The sequence below is a fragment of the Jaculus jaculus genome, chromosome 6 (genome assembly GCF_020740685.1).
Source record: "Jaculus jaculus isolate mJacJac1 chromosome 6, mJacJac1.mat.Y.cur, whole genome shotgun sequence".
NCBI lineage: Eukaryota > Metazoa > Chordata > Mammalia > Rodentia > Dipodidae > Jaculus > Jaculus jaculus.
The window spans coordinates 42,958,593-42,976,715 of NC_059107.1; the positions used below are offsets into that span (position 1 = coordinate 42,958,593).

The 18,123-nt window shown below is 44.7% G+C and overlaps 1 pseudogene; it reads left to right on the plus strand.

Annotated features, from left to right (window-relative positions):
- Nucleotides 1-1,110: 1,110 nt before the first annotated feature.
- Nucleotides 1,111-1,586, plus strand: LOC123461500 (annotated as a pseudogene).
- The last annotated feature ends 16,537 nt before the right edge of the window (nt 1,587-18,123 follow it).

Sequence of the window (18,123 nt, forward strand, 5' to 3'; positions counted from 1 at the left end):
ATGAGCCAACACTGTGCAACAGTGGCACGTCTGTTCTGGTGGAAATCAACCGCTCTCTTGTTGGACTGGAGGCCTGCTCCACTGGAGGGAATGCATGCCTGGTACTGAAAACCCAGTCAAAAGCCAATGACAGGAGGTCATAAGCCCTAGGGGTGTAATGCCTTAAGGTGTCTGGCTAAATCCATATATTATGCCCACCAAACTGCCCAGTAGGCACTTCTCTTAATGTTCATACCCATATATTAATGCTACTATCACTTTTGGTTAGAGAAGCTTCCATTTGCAGATGGCAGTGACCTCTGGGATGACCCAAAAGACGCCATAGTGCTGAGAAGTGACAGAGGCACATTCAGCACTGAAAGATCTCTATCACACCTTTAAGGCTCAGGGACCCTTGTGGAAGAGGTGGTGGATAGAATGTAAGAGCCAAAGGAAGGGTAGGACTGCTTACAATGCACTCTTCCAGATACAAAATGGCCTGGATATACAAGACCTCACAGTACCTGGTACTATCTACTCAAGATCATTATTAATAGGAGGAAAAGATGATGACATCAAAATAAAAGAGAGACTAATCTAATTGAGAGGGGGAGGGGATGTGATGGAGAGTGGATTTGTGAAAGGGAAAGGGAGGGAGAGGAGGGAATTATCATGGTTTATTGTCTATAATTATGGAAGTTGTCATTAGGAAATAATTTTTAAAAAAGAACTCTCAGTGGATCATGCTGCCACTGGCCGCCTGGGAGGGCGGAGGAACGGCAGCCCAGGACAGCTAGCTCTCAAGTGACCCTGCATGTCCCCACCCGACCCCAAGAGAGGAGCGGCCCTCGCCGGAAGAGGGGGCTGGGAAGTGGATTGGATCCACCTGGGAGGAGGAGTGGACCATCCCCGCCCGGCAGCAGCGAGGCCACGGCCGCAGGTGATCGTGGAAGAGCCCCTCAAGAGACTGCACCCCAGCCTGGCGCGGCGGCTCAGGGAGCTCCTATTTCTCATGTTGCCATCAGGTTTCATGCTTATCAGAAAGGGAGGAGTCTCGGGACTCATCTGAGCACAGGCTCCTCGCAGAAAGCTCACGGGTCCCAGCACGGCCCCCTTCTTACAGTTGCCATTGCCCCACATGGAGCCTTACGGTCGGCCAGTCCAGGCACAGATGGAAAACAGGGACTCCAGACGTTAACCATGACAAATTCAGGCAATCCTCAGCAAGGCACGATTCTCCAGTATGCACAGACCTCACGGACAGCAAATACTTGTGCCCAGCAACAAACAGGTGGCTGTGCAAGCTGCATCAGGAGACGTGCAGACGTGCCAGCTGCGCCCCTCACCACCCGCTGCTTCGCTGCCACGAGTTGTGGGGACGACGTCTCCCGGGACTCACATCTCAGGCGGCTAAGACAGACGACCCCCAGCTGAAAGGAGAAATAAGGTTGATGAAAAACAGAGAAGCCGCGCGAGAATGTCGCAGAAAGAAGAAAGAGTGTGTCAAATGCCTGGAAAATAGAGTTGCAGTCCTGAAAAATCAAAATAAAACTCTCACAGAAGAGTTAAAAACTTTGAAGGATCTTTATTCTCCTAAAAGTGTTTGATTTTTAAAAAGAAAGTATTTTGTGGACTGGCTCAAAAATTAGATGGATTTCATTTTAGTGGAGTTTTACAAAAGTGAAGCTAATTTTATTTAGGCTTTTGCAATGCAAAGGTAAATAAATGTCTTTATGCAAGAGACCTGGTCACAGGATGAAGTGGCAGATGGCCTTAAGAAGCTACAGGTGCAACTGGGGGCTTTGTAAACAAGAAACATCCTCAAGGAGCAAGAAGTGAACTCCAGCAATTCAACTTCTCTAAGTCAATCCAAAAATGGTATAGAAGATGAAATTTAGTAAATTGAATTTGTAAATCAATTTACCCTATAAATTTGCATTTCTTACTGTTTCTTGGGATTCGCCTTTTTCAGTTGTATGTGCATTTTGTTTCTACCAATAAATTCTAAATTACATTAAGTAGTGCATATGAATAAGGCTGTAATATTATATATATAACATATTATATATTTTATTATATTAGTATATATATGTATATATGTATATGTGTATGTATACATATATACATATACATATACATATACATATACATATATATACATACATATATATATATATATATATATATATATATTGTATTTTCCAAGGTAGGGTCTCACTCTAGCCCAGGTTAACCTGGAACTCACTCAAAGCAATCCTCCTGCCTTTGCCTCCTGATTGCTGGGATTAAAAGTGTGCACCACCACACCCAGCCAAGGCTGTATAATTTAATCAGAATTGATGTAGGCTTTTATCCAGTCAGGATTCCTTGTGTTCTTTTCAGCTCTCTCCAAATGCTGATGACATGAACCATTTTGAGTCAGTCTCTTACTAGAGCTTGAGGTGAGGTGTTCATTGCTAGAATTTAAAGTTTTTGGTTTTGTTTTTTGTTTTCGAGGCAGGGTCTTGCTTTAGCCTAGGCTGACCTGGAATTCACTATGTAGTCTCAGGCTGGCCTCGAGCTCACGGCGATCCTCCTACCTCTGCCTCCGAAGTGCACCACCACATCCGGCTAATTTAAAATTGTTAAGTTTCGCATCAAATGAGCTGTAGACTTAACTACAGCACGATGTTTTTTTCTTTGAAAGAAGGATGTTGACAAAGGAAACAGATGGAATATTCTAAATGTTTCATTAGGGAACATGTTTTCTCCTTTTGTCTCACAAATACAATTTTCAAATAGCTTAATGTAAACTAAAAAGCTCTCATTAAACTTCACAAACCTTATTCATTACTGCTTGGCACGTCTCCTAATTCTTCACTAATGTCAAAGATGACTTGAATGGAACTTTTTTGAAATGTGAAAATTCAGTATTTCTTACTAGCATCACTGGAGGAAAAGTGAGTTCAGGAGGCAGGCTGAATTCTGTGAGAGCAAAACCAGGAGTCCCGAGAGCGCCTCCTAGTGGAGTTTAAGTGCTGCAGGTAACCGCGCTTTACTTACAGAAGCAGCGGGATTTCTAAGAAGATGCATGCACTAGACAGCCCCTTGCACTCGCCAGTGCGGGGATGAAGAGGGGCCTTGTTCCCTCCAATGACCTGTGGGTGGCAGAGGGTCTCTTTTTGGAAGTACTGGAACAAGAAAATGCTCTTGTAACCCTTTTGTAAGTCGTTCAGATGTTACTCAGATGTTCTACTCATGTACCATCTGCATCGTTTGTGTTTACTTCAAAAGAACTGGGTCAGGGCTCGGGAAATGGCTTAGCGGTTCAAATGTTTGCCTGTGAAGCCCAGGACCCACGCAAGCCAGATGCACAGGGGGGTGCATGTGTCTGGAGTTCGTTTGCAGTGGCTAGAGGCCCTGGCTTGCTCATTCTCTCTCTCTATCTGCCTCTCTCTCTCTCTCATAAACAAACAAACAAAAGAACTGGGTCAGACGTGTAAACGAGATTCTCGGTATGTGTCTTGCAAAGGGTACTGGCTACGCGTCACTTGACATTTGGAAGTTCCTCTGATGCCACCTGCTCTGTTGGTGACCTTGCAAGCAAGGCAAAAGCATTATGGCCACCTTCTGCCTCTCTTACACCCAGCACCTTCTTATTTAGGAAAGAGGCACTGGAAAATTACACTTAAAAGAAGCTGGGGGCTAGTACAGTCATGAGGACTTCCACGGGGGTGGGGTGGGATGGGGGGAGCAATCATTTCACGTCATTCTCTTGCTCTCTCCAGGTAATCACTGAAGAGGGAGAGAGGTGCTGGATCTTCTCTGTGACAGGGACGTGTCACCGTCCTAAGCTTCAGTGAGACGATAAGAGATTAGCTGGGCATCCACCTATTTCACACACTTCCAGTTTTTCTTTTGTCCTCAAGAAGAGGCATCATTACTTCCTTTAGCGGTTCAGTAGTTGACAGTGATTTGCTTTCCACATTTGTTCTGATTTTGTTTTGTTTTGTTTTTTGAGGTAGAGTCTCACTCTAGGTCAGGATGACTTGGAATTCACTATGTAGTCTCAGGGTGGCCTCTAACTCATGGCATTCCTCCTACCTCTGCCTCCTGAGTACTGGAATTAAAGGTGTGCACCACCACGCCTGGCTTGTGTTGATTTTTGAGACATGGTTTCTTCAGGTAGCCCTTGGCTGGCCTAGAACTGGCTAAGTAGGCCAGCCTGGCCCCAATCTTGTAGCAATCCAGTCCCTCCCCCCACCCCGTTTAAATAATTGTTTTCATCCTCATTTCTAAGAAGTTTACAAAAATAAAAAAAACTTTTTACTAAATCTTTTGAATACTTCAGAAAGAAGGCTGGGGAGATGCCTCTGGTTAAGGGCACTTGCTCTGCAAGACTGTCAACTGGAGTTTGGATCCCCGACACCCACATAAAAAGTATGATGTGGGTCTGCTGGGCAAGGTGGCACACACCTTTAATCCCAGCATTTGGGAGGCAGAAGTAGGAGCCTCACCATGAGCTCGAGGCCACCCTGAGACTACATAGTTAATTCCAGGTCAGCCTGGGCTAGAGTGACACCCTACCTAGAAAAACAAAAAACAAAACAAAACAAAAGAACAGCCAGGCATGGTGGCACACACCTTTAATCCCAGCACTTGGGAGGCAGAGGTAGGAGGATCCCTGTGAATTCAAGGCCAGCCTGGGATTACAGAGAGAGTTCCAGGACAGCCTGGGCTAGAGTGAGACCCTACCCAGAAATAAAAACAATAAACAAATCTGAGATAGGTTGGAGAGATGGCTCATTGGTTAAGAGTGCCTGGTACACAAGCATGAGGCCTGAAACCATCTGGGTTTGATTCCCCAGCATCCATGGGAGCAGCTGAGTATGGCCACTCACCCTCAGAACCTCAGTGCATGGGGAGGGGGAGGGCTGGGGACAGAGAATTGCTGGGGCTTCTTACTAAACAAAAAGTGAATAACAACAGTTAAAATTGGTACCCAGAATAAGGTCATTGTTGCTGGAAACCTGGCTGTATGGCTTTTGGCCTTTTGAAGCTGATTTGCGAGAGGAATGTGAAGGATTTGAAACCCTTTGCCTAAGAGACGCCTTGTGGTGCTATAAGTACAGCTTGATGGACTAGCTGGTCAGAGCTGAAAGACCTGCATGCAATAAGAACTATGGACTGTGAGGTTTGGTTTATGAGGGTCAGAAAGAGCTTTGCCTGAACTGGGCTAGAAGCAGTTTGTGAAGAGGCTTGCTCCCCTTCTGCTGGCCTGTGTCCTTGGAACTTGTGCAGGTTTTCTTTTTGTTGTTGTTGTTTAGCTCAGGCTGACCTGGAATTCTCTATGTAGTCTCAGGGTAGCCTCCAACTCATGGTGATCTTCCTACTTCTGCCTCCCGAGTGCTGGGATTAAAGGCATGCGCCACCACACCCAGCTTGTGCAGGGTTTTATTGTGTGAAAATGGACTGGTGTAAGCAGAGGGATATGACATAGAAGAAATGAAATCTGTGGCTGAAACTTCTGCCCGTTCAGCTGCAATTGTGTGAGAGATTGCAACCATTGAGATTGGACCAGCTTACCTGCACTCAGACAACAGGAAGAATGCAAACTTTTTTGAAAGGGCCTAGATGCTGAAGGAGTGTCCTATTCTTCAAAGTTTGCTTTATCCCTCAGCTGGATTACAAGTTGGTAGCCCACCTGGTACTACGGAGTATAACAGATGCAGGAAAGAGAGGGTCATTGAATTTGCAACATGGTTTTGTATTTTGGAAGTGGCCATGGGCAGTGTGAAGCAGGCTTACTGAATTACCTGCATGGAGCCCAGTGGAACCATGAAGATGAACCTTGAGTTGCAATGGAAACCCAATGGAGATGCCAGGGCTATGGGATGGCTGCCAAGGAGAGCTACTGGCACTGGATGCAGTTTTCTGTGACTGTGAGTAGCCTAACTGGAGGGCCAGAATTGGAACTCCAGATACTGGTGACTTGTTAGACTTGGAGACTTGCCCCTGGTTAGAATTGTCAGACTTGGAGCCACAGAGTTTGATGTTTGCCCTGTTTGTTTTAAATCTTGCATTTCTTTGCTATGCCCAATGCCATCTTTTGCAGTGTGAATATTTATTCTGTGCCATTATGACATATATATATTAAATATAAATATATATATATATTAAATATAAATATATATATTAAATATATATACATATATATGTTAAAAGATCTTGGGACTATAGGGATGTTTGAGCATGATTGGGATTGGTAAAAACTATGGAGACTTAAAGTTGGACTGAATGCATTGCATTTTACATCATGAATGATTATCAGTTTATGGGGGTCAGGGGCAGAATATGGGGGGTTGATTCAGGTATCCCTCATAAATGTATGTGTTCTGAATGCTTAGGTCCCCATTTGACGGTATTTTAGAACTGAATCCTGCTGGAGGCAGTGTATTGTTGGGGGCAAGCTTATGGGTGTTATAACCAGTTTCCCCTTGCCAGTGTTTGGCACACTCTCCTGTTGCTGTTGTCCCTCTGACACTGGACAGGAGGTGATGCCCGCCCTCTGCTCATGCCTTCATTTTCTCCTGCCATCATAGCGCTTCCCCTCAAGTCTGTAAGCCAAAATAAAACCTTTTTACCCACACAAAAAAATTAAATAAGTAAAAGCACCAAAAGTTTGGCATCTCTTAGCCAGGTGTGGTGCTGCATGCCTTTAATCCCAGTACTTGGGAGGCAGAGGTAGGTAGATTGCTGTGAGTTCAAGGCTACCCTGAGACAACATAGTGAATTCCAGGTCAGACTAGGCTACAGCAAGAGCCTACCTTGAAAAAAAAAAGTCATCTCAGGGTTTGAGTGAGAGAGCCCATCTCAAGAAGTCAGACAGATGAGCAAAAAGAAGACACTTGACACCCTCTCTTCCGGTCTCCACAAACATCTGCACACACATGGGCATGTACTACACACCCGTGATATCACATGCTTACACCACACATAGTCCAAAGGAAAAAGAAAAAGGATGATACAAAGTGGAACATATGTACATAATCCTAGCTTGCCTACAGCAATGGAAGGCAGATCAGGAGAATCTAGCTTACAGGCCAGTCAATCTGACCTTCCCAGGGGCAAATGAGAGACCCTGTCTCAGAAAAAGTGGAAGGAAATAACCAACATCCCAGAGTTTTCCTCTGACGTGCACACAAGCACACACACACACACACACACACACTATTGAATAAAAAGGGCTGGAGAGATGACTCAGTGGTTAAGGCACTTGCCTGCCAAGTCTAAGGACCCAGGTTTGGTTCTCCAGTACTTACATAAGCCAGATGCACAAGGTAGTGCATGCAGCTGGAGGTTGTTTGCAGTAGCTAGAAGCCCTGGAACGCCCATTCTCTGCCCTCCCCCCACCTCTCTCTCCTATATATCTGCCTATTGCTCTCTGTCAAATAAATAAATAAATAAAATATTTTTTAAAAAAAATATGGGTTGCGAGCCGGGCGTGGTGGCGCACACCTTTAATCCCAGCACTCAGGAGGCAGAGGTAGGAGGATCGCTGTGAGTTCAAGGCCACCCTGAGACTACAGAGTTAATTCCAGGTCAGCCTGGACCAGAGTGAGACCCTACCTCGAAAAACCAAAAAAAAAAAAAAAGGTTGGAGAGATGGTTTAGCACTTGTTTGCAAAATCTAAGAACCCAGGTTCAATTCCCCAGTACCCATGAAAAGTTAGATGTACAAAGTGGTGCATGTATCTAGAGTCATTTGCAGTGGCTGCAGGCCCTGGGCCCATTCTCTCTCTCTATTTGCCTCTTCTCTCTCTGAAATAAATAAATAAATAGTCTTTTTTAAAAAGAGGTATAAGTGTTTGATGTTTGTTCATTTGTAATGAAAAGAGGCCCTGGTATGCATGCAAATAAATAAAAATGGAAATTTGAAAAAAATGAAACTGCTATGCCTAAGTTTTTAAATCATTTATGTTTTCTTTTAGAGTCATAAGTTCACAAAATCAAGATTAATAACCAATCCTGACATCTATGTCTCCCCTTGCAAAAGTTGCATGAAAGATTCATGCATAGGAGCACAGCCCTGACGGGTGCTGAAGGTGTTTGCCCCTCCAGCTTGTTTTCTATGAAGCTCTTTTGTCTCCCATGTGAAGCTCACATCAAAGCCCGGGGTTTTGCTCCATTGCAGCGTCCAGGGCATCTTCTGGTGAAACTATGTTGTTCCTTAAGCACCTCAAAAAAAATAAAGGTATGATTCTAATATGTTAGTGACTTATTTAATTCATTAGCGAGAAAACTGATGAGATTTTATAACCAGTTTAAAGAAGTTAATACATATTTGTTTATCTGAGAGACAAAGAAGGTGAAAGCAAGAGGATGATGAGAGAGAGAGAGAGAAGGAGGGAGAGGGAGGAAGAAAAAGGGTGCTCCAGGACCTCCTGCAATTGCAAAAAAACCAAAAACCAAAACAAACAAAAAACCTCCAGACGCATGTGCCACTTTGTGCATCTGGCTTTTAAGTGGGTACTGGTAAACTGAATCCAGCCCATCGGGTTTTGCAAACAAGTGCCTTTGACCGCTGAGCCATCTCTCCAGCCAAAGAGGTTTTAAACACTCAGATTATATGGAGTAAAGGAATGTTGCAATGAGTGCCAGTGGAGCCAAGACAAGCTCGCCCCACATTGGGACAAGAAAGCGCATTGAACTTCTCTGCTGGAGGAAACCGACTGTGCTTGTCTACAGATAAGATTTATTTTGTGCCACTGCTGCTTATCTATAGTTTACAAAGCTGCAGAACAGCTTTCGTAGAGTCAGATAACTTGACGGAGTCTCCTGTTCAGTCTAAGCAATACAGTTGTCTATGGAAGCTCAAAATATCCCCTGAGACTACATAGTGAATTCCAGGTCAGCCTGGACTAGAGTGAAACCCTACCTCGAAAAAGCAGAAAAAAATAAAAAAATTAAACTAAATTTAAAAAACTCTCCTGCAATGCCTCTTCAAGGCGCCCACACAGACTATCTCTTTAAAGCTAGAGGGATGGGGTCAGGAGTGCTGGTGCACGCCTTTAATCCCAGCAGAGGCAGAGGTAGGAGGATCAATCACTGTGAGTTCGAGACCACACTGAGACTACATAGTGAATTCCAGGTCAGCCTGGGCTAGAGTGAGACCCTACCTCGAAAAACCAAAATAATAATAATGATAAGTAAATACATAAGTTAATTCATTAATAAAATAAAGCTGGAGGGAAATAGCACAGGGTTCACCCAAGTTGGAGAATAGGTCATTGTAGGACTGCAGCAAGCCTAGGCTTCGCCACTAGGTGGCAGTAGCACCCTTCCCACACGCCGCTCCACGGTGAGGACCTCGCGGATGTGCTTCGCCGTTCAGGGGCTCCCCCTTACCTGTCTCCCAGCCCGCAAAGCAGGGAGGTGCGCCTCCGCTTGACCTTGACTTCGGAGGATATTAACGTTGAATAGTCAGACGCTCGCCCTTTCCCGTGGCCTCTTAAGCCAACCCAAAAGCAGCTGTCATCAGGAGCTGTCTCCCCTCCACACACACTTCTGCCCCTCCTCCTGCTCTGGCCTCCAGAGCAGCACATTTTACAGATAAGTAGGTGCATCATACATATTGATATAGCCCATATATATCCTATGGGAGTCTCGTGGTATCTACCCTGTATATGTAGATATACCTATGTTTGCCCACTAGAGGGCAAGCTCCTGCGCCCAGGGCTGAAGTGCCTCTTAGGTCTATCTCCTCAGCACGTTGCACTAGTACATGGTACACAACCAATACGCGGTTGTAACTTAGGTGAGTGGATGGATGATTACTGAATCAAATCAGCACAGTGAAAGTCTAACGTGAAGTTGTACAATTGCTCACAGTTTATCAAAATGACTTAACAGAGGCTATATTGTTCAATGGGGATGCTAGAGAAGGGTAAAGAATAAAGTTCTTTAAATATTTTATTTATTTGAGAGAGAGAGAGAGGCATATTTGAGAGGTGAGGAGAGAATGGGCACACCAGGGCTTCCAGCCACTGCACAAAACCTCCAGACCCTTAAGCCACCTTGTGCATGTTTACTGGGGAATCCAACCTGGGTCCTTAGGCTTCACAGGCAAGCCCCTTAACCACTAAGAAATCTTTCCAGCACTAAAGAATTAAATTCTTTAGAAGAACCGTGTTTCCATAAACTGGTAGGGGCTGCCTGCGATTTTTGGCTCAGCGCCCCTTCCTTGCATCGCTCCAGCATCTTGGTTTTGTGGCCATATCTCCAGCTCACTCTGGCATGTGCTTCCCTCATACCTGAACTCTGATCACACCCGTCTCCCATGGAAAACCCACGATAATTTCTCTACCTTGGGAACTTAATTTAATCCCAGATGCAAAGTCTGTTTTACGCAAGATAACATTGGAAGGTTCCAGATATTCAGGTGTGGATAACTTTGGGAGAATGTAAAGGCATTAGCTGGCCTACCACAGATAATTATAGACAAATAAAACTAAACTAAAGCATCATATTTTACAGAAAAACTCAAAATGAATCAGAGATTTAAAGTTAAAATATATAACTAAAAAATTGTATAATGCTACATAGAAGAAACTTTTTAGTTACCCTTATGGTAAAAAAGAAAAAAAGCAAACTGTGCACAGATGCTCATAGCTTTATTTATAACTCCATGAACTGAAAAGAACTAAAATGTCTTTCAAAAGATGAATGGTTAAAAAAATTGTAGTATATCTTCAAGGCCACTCTGAGACTACATAGAGAATTCCAAGTCAGCCTGGGCTAGATCAAGACCCTACCTCAAAAAAAAAAAAAACAAAACAAAATTGTGGTATATCCATTTCATGAAACTCCACTCAAATGAATTAAACATAATAGCATAAAGCCAGATGCATAAAGTGGTACATTCATCCAGAGTTTGCAGTGACAGAAGTCCCTGGTGCACCCATTTTCTCTCTCTCTCTCTCCAAATATATATATATATATATATATATATATATATGCCTCTTCTCTGTCTGAAATAAATAAACATGTAAATAAACATTATTTATGAAATTTTGTATGAGAAATGTCACAATGTTATTGCTTTGTGTTGTTTTTTCAAGGTATGGCATCACTCTAGTCCAGGCTGACCTGGAACTCACTCTGTAGTCCCAGATTGGCCTCAAACTCATGATGATCCTCCTACTTCTGCCTCCTGAATACTGGGGTTAAAGGCGTGCACCATCCTGTCCGACTAACACACACTTTTAATTGATCTCAACGTTATCATGCTGAATCAAAGGAGTCAATCTCGAAAGTCACGTCCTGTGGAAGAGTGAGTGGCAGCCTGCAGGGAGTTGTCAGCAGGGAGAGGTGTTGGTGGGACATAAAGAGACGCATGTAGAAGATCTCTGTGGTGATGGAATGGTTTATATCCGGTGACAGTGACAACCACGTGGAATTTACACACCCAAGAAAATCACATGATACTACACCAACATCAGCTTCCTGTCTTTGATTCTGTACTTTGGTTATATAAGATGTAACCATTTTGTAACTTCCTATGCAGATGCAATGATTTCAGCAAAACCAGTTAAAACATGCAGTTACGTTACATGTAAACTACACTTCCGTGAAGTTACTCTTTTCACATAATCTATCAACTGTGTGACAAAGCTCAGAGGAGTAGAACAAGCTCCTACATTGGAACCTGAAAGACCTGAGCTGGGCTCTTTTCTCTGAGGTTTACTTTCTGGTTTAATACCAGAACAATGTCTTAGCCCCATTGGAAATGTATTCATTCGTTTGTTAAAAAATATAATTCACAAGGTGGTTGTGAGGAGAGCGAATCTAGGTAGATTCTCTAGTTACTGTGAAAAGAGAATACATGTAAAATTGTCTAGTTCGTGTAGTTCACATGAGCGTTCCACTGACTAGTTGTAGTTACTTTCTTCACCTCATTGTGACATTTCTCACACAAAAATTCACAAATAATTTTTACCTACATGCTTATTTATTTCAGACAGAGAAGAGGCAGACACAGAGAGAATGGGTGCACCAGGGCCTCTGTCACTGCAAACGAACTCCAGATGCATGTGCCACTTTGTGCACCTGGCTTTATGTGGGTTCTGGGAAATTGAACTAGGCCATCAAGCATTGTAAGCAAGTGCCTTTAACTGCGGAGCCATCTCTCCAGCCCCATTTTTCTATTTTAGTTGTTAGAAATAAAGTCACAGGAATGAAAGTAAAATGAGGGTTGATTGGGTAGAATAAGGTCATTAATGGGAAGGGGGGGGACTAGAGAGGGGAGTGAGGGAAATAAGATCAAAATACACTAAATGCGTGTGTGAAAACATCAAAAATACAAAAAAAGAAATAAATACCTATGTGATGCACCAGTTGGGGCTGTGTTATTTACAGAAGGAGGAAGAGGAGGGGAAGAGGAAGAAGAAACAGAGAAAGAAAAGAAAGTCACTGAATACAGACTTTCCTAGATGTTACTTTCTGTCACCCAGTAAATTCATTCACCCAACAAAGGAATGGCCTACCAGGGAGCAATTCTGAGAGCGGCCACCGGGTGGCAGACCACTCTCTCTATTGACTGACCAGTCTGCTTACCAGGAGAAATAATAACCAGCTTTATTTAGATTGTGAGTCTGTTTCCTGCCTTGAAGATTTTCTGAAACAATCTAGTTTTTTTAGATTTTCTGTCCCACAGGTTTTGAAAATTATCCAACAGTATTACTTAGTTCAACTCAGTTTAGCGCTGTATCAAATATTTACCAAGTTCATATGACTACTGTACCAAGGAGTTCTACTAAATGTCTGGGCTGCACTTACTTGTAAGCACGTTTGCTTACAAGATGTGTGTGTTTGTTGAAGGATGTGACATTTTTATATGACTTGTATGAAGTACTTGGTCTTCGTTGGTACCTAACTTCTATGCCTTGAGTAAAGTGTGAAAGAACACAGCTCAATGGGTAAAAGCAATTCATCTGGCTTTCAAATCAGTTTTTGAACTTCCTCAGGAAACCTCTGATTATAGGGTGACCAGCTTGTTGCAGCTTTCCCAAAACTTTCTCTGGTTTGAAACTGCTAATCTCACATTCTACAAACTCTGGGAAACTAGAACAGATGGTTGGCTACCTGGCCTGGAGGAGGCTTCTCTCACAGGCCATGAGACAGGACCTTCTCCAGGCTTGCCAGTAAGCCCGTCTTGTCAGGAGGTCAGCCAGCCAGGAGCTCCAGCTGGCGTCCAGGTCCACCTTTGGCAGTACCCATAAGCACATGTGAGTCACCAAAGCTCCAGTCATGAGTAACTTTCTGGGGAAAGAGGAGCTGTAGTTTGGGTTGTACATGTTGAGGAAATGGCACTTGAGTTGAGAATTGAATGAAAAAAAAAGGAAGAAAGACATTGAGAGTTCTAGGGAGCAAATGCTGAAAGCAAAGAAAGCCTGGTGATGACATCAAAAGAAATGCATGGGGCTCTGGAGGTGGCTCAGCAGACAAGGGCACTTGCCCCACAAGCATGAGCTCAGGCACATGCACAAGGATGTGATCCTCAGCACCATGGCAAAATCTGGGCACAATTGTGCATGCCAGTAACCCCAGTTCTGAAGAAGGCAGAGGCAGGATAATTGGTGGGGCTCGCTGGTTAGCCAGCTTGACCCCTTCCCCCGCCAAAAAAAAAAATGGAAGCTCCAGGTTCAGTGAGAGACTGTCTCAAGGAAACAAAATACAGGATGAATAAAGGACACCCAACCTTCTACTCTGGACTCTGCACTGAGTGCAGACACACACACACACACACACACACACACACACACAAACATCTTAAGTTGTTAGAACCAAACCCGCTCGGTGAGACTGGAGTGGAAAGAAAAGGGGAGGAGAAGGAGGTGAGTCTGTCAGGTGGAAAACCAGCTTGGCAGGTGGGGGATGGGACTGCCAAGATGGGGGAGTCTGGCTGGGTGGGGAATGAGTCTGGCAGATGGAGGTGAGTTTGGCATTTGGGACTTGATGGTGGCAGTGGCCAGTCCACATAAAGTCTGGTGGGCCTTGCCAAAAAGTTTGGCATTTTGTTTTGCTTTCTGAGGAGAAGCCTCTGTAGAGTCTTAAAGGGAGGAAGGGCACAATGCAGTTGCATTATGAGGCGGTCACCCTGCCTGTTGTGGACATAGTGCACTGGAGTGAGCGAGGGTGGGGGTGAGGGGAGCACCGGGGAGTTCCCACTACTGGAATCCAACTCCTAGCATCAGACCTACAAGAGCCCCGACCCTATCGCCGGACAGTTCAGCACAAAGTGGATATGAGGGAAATGTTTATCTGCCACCCAGACCAGCTCCCCAGCAGACCTTCACGCAAGTTCCTCAGTCTACAAAGATGGACCCTATAACAGTATTGTCCATGCAATTTTGTCATGAAAGCATACAGGATAAGAAGAATAAGACAGGGAAGGGCTGGCGAGATGGCTCAGCAGTTAAGGCATTTGCCTTAAAAGCCGAATGACCTCGGTTTGATTCCACACATGTACAAAGTGGCACATACATCTGGAACTCGTTTGTGGAGGCTAGAGACCCAGGGGTGCCCATTATCTGTGTGTGTGTGTGTGTGTGTGTGTGTACAAATGAATAAATAATTTTTTAAGAGACTGGAGAGTTGGCACTCCATATCTATAAAGGATTGGTTCCCAGACTCCTGTCCCATGAACACCAAAAATCCATGGGTGCTGAGCCTCTTATAAGATGGCTCAGTATTCCCCCTCCATCATTTGACCTGGAGCTGAAAGAAAACTATTGGAAGTTGGCTGCCGAGGCTCAGAACGAGGCTGCGCTAGTCTCTGGAGTGAACGTGCCCGCGAAGGCAGCACTACAGGGTCTTCCCCGGCAGCAGCGTGGCCCCCGCTCCCGAGACCGCAGTGCCCGCTGCTCCAGGTGCAGGCCTCTCCTGAGAAGGCTGGTGATAAGGTAAGGGCCTCAATAGACAGAGTTCTTCAGCAGGTTCCCCACAGAGTCACTTGACCTGCTCCTCTGGGCACCCCATCTCACCTTTGCATTGGATGTAGGTGTATGCCACTGATTCAGAATGAAACTTGGGGGAGTAAGATGAAATGAATTGGCCAACTGGTGCATATAAAAACACTCCACGAAACATCTTCAGCACTCTTTCCTCCCAAGACCAAGGAGTTCAAATTGAGCAGCCTTTCTTTTTACTATGAGGTACATGTCCGTAAGCATAAATACGCATAGCCACCAAATAAATGCCTAAAATAAGTTTGGGGGCCTCAGCAAAGGTGGATCACCTTGGCCAAAATAGCTGTCTCCTGGAAGGTTGTTTTTGGCAGTGCCAGCACCTGGGAACGTGGGGAGACAGTGAGGCATGGTACGAACCCAGTGGCAACATGGATCCTGGCAAGGTGCATCCACACCCAGTGCATTAGTCAACAATGGGCATGCTGCAAAGAAGAGGCCAACTTCCCAAGGTCAACAAGGCTCCGGGCTCGGGGGCCAGCTGCCTCTGTGTCAGTATGTTTGATCTGGCAAAGAACACAGTGGGAACAGACGCAGACAACCCGTGATAATGACTCACAGCGCTGCTATTGACATCTCCTGAGAACAGGGGCAGCTGAGGAGGTAGGTGAGCGGCCACCCAGCCAGGCTTGGGAGAAGGTAAATCCAGCCCGGCTAATTGCAGGCATGCTAAACAGCCTCATTCTTGCCTCACCTAATAGCAGTCATGTGTCATCTAATACTTGACTCCTAAGGAAACAAATTTAGATGTCTGTCAAGAAAGCCTTCCCTGGTTGACTAGTTAGCTTGAGTAACATTAGTAATAAAAAATAGTAGATAAGTGTTTGACTCTTTTTCTTCATTTGTAGGCCACTGTCACTTTCATCATGATATTTTTGCCATTGTATTTGGTCACCAGTATATTTCTATGTTCTCTCCACTCAGCCATGAGTTTTCTGTGGGCACAGATGGTGTCAAACATCCCCCAAACCAACACTTTACTTGGGACATAATTGATATGACATGATTATTTACTAAGTGCATGCCTAGATCCTGGTTCAGAAACTCTGCTTTTCACCTTATGTTGCTACCGTCGGCTTCAAAGCCGTAAGGAGCTGTCTCCCCCATTGTCTCTGAGTCAGAGACAGGATCCAGCCTTCTGAAGAATGGATCCCAGGGCCTCTAAACTGGACAACAGCCCAAGGACCTCCAGGTGAAGTGCAGCATGTGGGCAGTGAGGTTGCAGTTTGGGTCAGACCCTCGTCTCTTTCCTCTGCTTGCCCAGCTCTGAACAAACTCTTCCTACCTGTATCACAGCTAAAACAGAGCTGGACCATGCAAACCCCAAATCACAAGGGACCAGACCCTCACTCCTGGATGGAGAATCTGTTTTATTTTACAGATGGCAGAGGAAAAGGAGGAGTACCAACATCCATAAATAAGAAAAGAAGACAGGGCTGGAGGGATGGCTTAGTGGTTAAGGTATTTGCCTGCAAAGCCAAAGGACCCAGGTTTGATTCCCCAAGACCTGTGTTAGCCAGATGCACAGAGGGCACACACATCTGGAGTTCGTTTGCAGTGGCTGCAGGCCCTGGCACACCCATTCTCTCTCTCTCCATCTTCCTCTGTCAAATGAATAAGTAAATACTTTTTTTTTTTAAAAAAAAAAAAAAGAAGATAGACAACTGCCTACCACAAGACATGCCACCTCTACCACATCTTCCAGGGCCCAGGAGAAATTGTAGAGGAAATACAGACATGAACACTGCTCTTACTGCTACCCTGACAACCAGCTCTGGGGCAATGGTGATCAGTCAAAGCCCATCAAAGCAGAAATTCAGAGGCTACAGAGAACTCAACACTAAATCAGACTGCCAACAGGTCTGCCCTGGCTCAGGGAACATTACAGAAGGGAGAAAGGTTGTAAGAGCCACAGAGTGGGTGGGAATATCCTGAGGCTACTGCACAGGGACTGACTGAGGCCTTCTTGACCCCACAGTGAATATCATAATCCCACTAAGGAGGGGAGCAGGAGCAAAGGGATAAGTACTGTAACCTGTTATAATACATAGAAAGTATTATTTTATTTTATTTTTTAAAATATTTTTTTGTTTTATTTATGTATTTTAGAGTGACTGAGAGAGAGAGAGAGAGAGAGAGAGAGAGAGAGAGAGAGAGAATGGGCATGCCAGGACTTCCAGCCACTGCAAATGAACTCCAAACATATGCACCCCCTTGTGCATCTGGCTAACGTGGGTCCTGGGGAAGGGAGCCTTGAACCAGGGTCCTTAGGCTTCACAGGCAAGCGCTGAACTGCTAAGCCATCTCACCAGCCCATATTTTTTATTTTTTATTTTTATTTATTTATTTGAGAGTGACAGAGAGAGAAAGAGTAAGAGAGAGAGAGAGAGAGAGAGAGAGAGAGAATGGGCATGCCAGGGCCTCCAGCCACTGCAAATGAACTCCAGATGCATGCGCCACCTTGTGCATCTGGCTTACATGGGTCCTGGGGACTTGAGCCTCGAACTAGGGTCCTTGGGCTTCACAGGCAAGCATTTAACTCTAAACCATCTCTCCAGCCCCTAGAAAATATATATTTTTTTTTCAAAATTTATTTATTTATTTATTTGAGAGCGACAGACACAGAGAGAAAGACAGATAGAGGGAGAGAGAAAGAATGGGCACGCCAGGGCTTCCAGCCTCTGCAAACAAACTCCAGACGCGTGCGCCCCCTTGTGCATCTGGCTAACGTGGGACCTGGGGAACCGAGCCTCGAACCGGGGTCCTTAGGCTTCACAGGCAAGCGCTTAACCGCTAAGCCACCTCTCCAGCCCTAGAAAATATTTTTTAAGTACTAGACAACACTTTGTACATCAGGGCACTTTCACTAAGGTTTAATAACTTGTGCATTTTTATTTGTTAGTTCAGTTTCTAGTATTTGATTTTATTGTTTAAAAAAACATTTTTATTTATTTACTTGAGAGAGAAAAAGAGAATAAGAGAGAGAAAGAAGCAGATACAGAGAAAGAGAATGGGTATACCAGGACCTCTAGCTGCTACAGACAAATGCTACCACCTTGTGTATCTGGCTTACATGGGTCCTGAGGATTTGAACTGGGGTCCTTTGACTGTGCAGGCAAGTGCCTTAACTGCTAAGCCA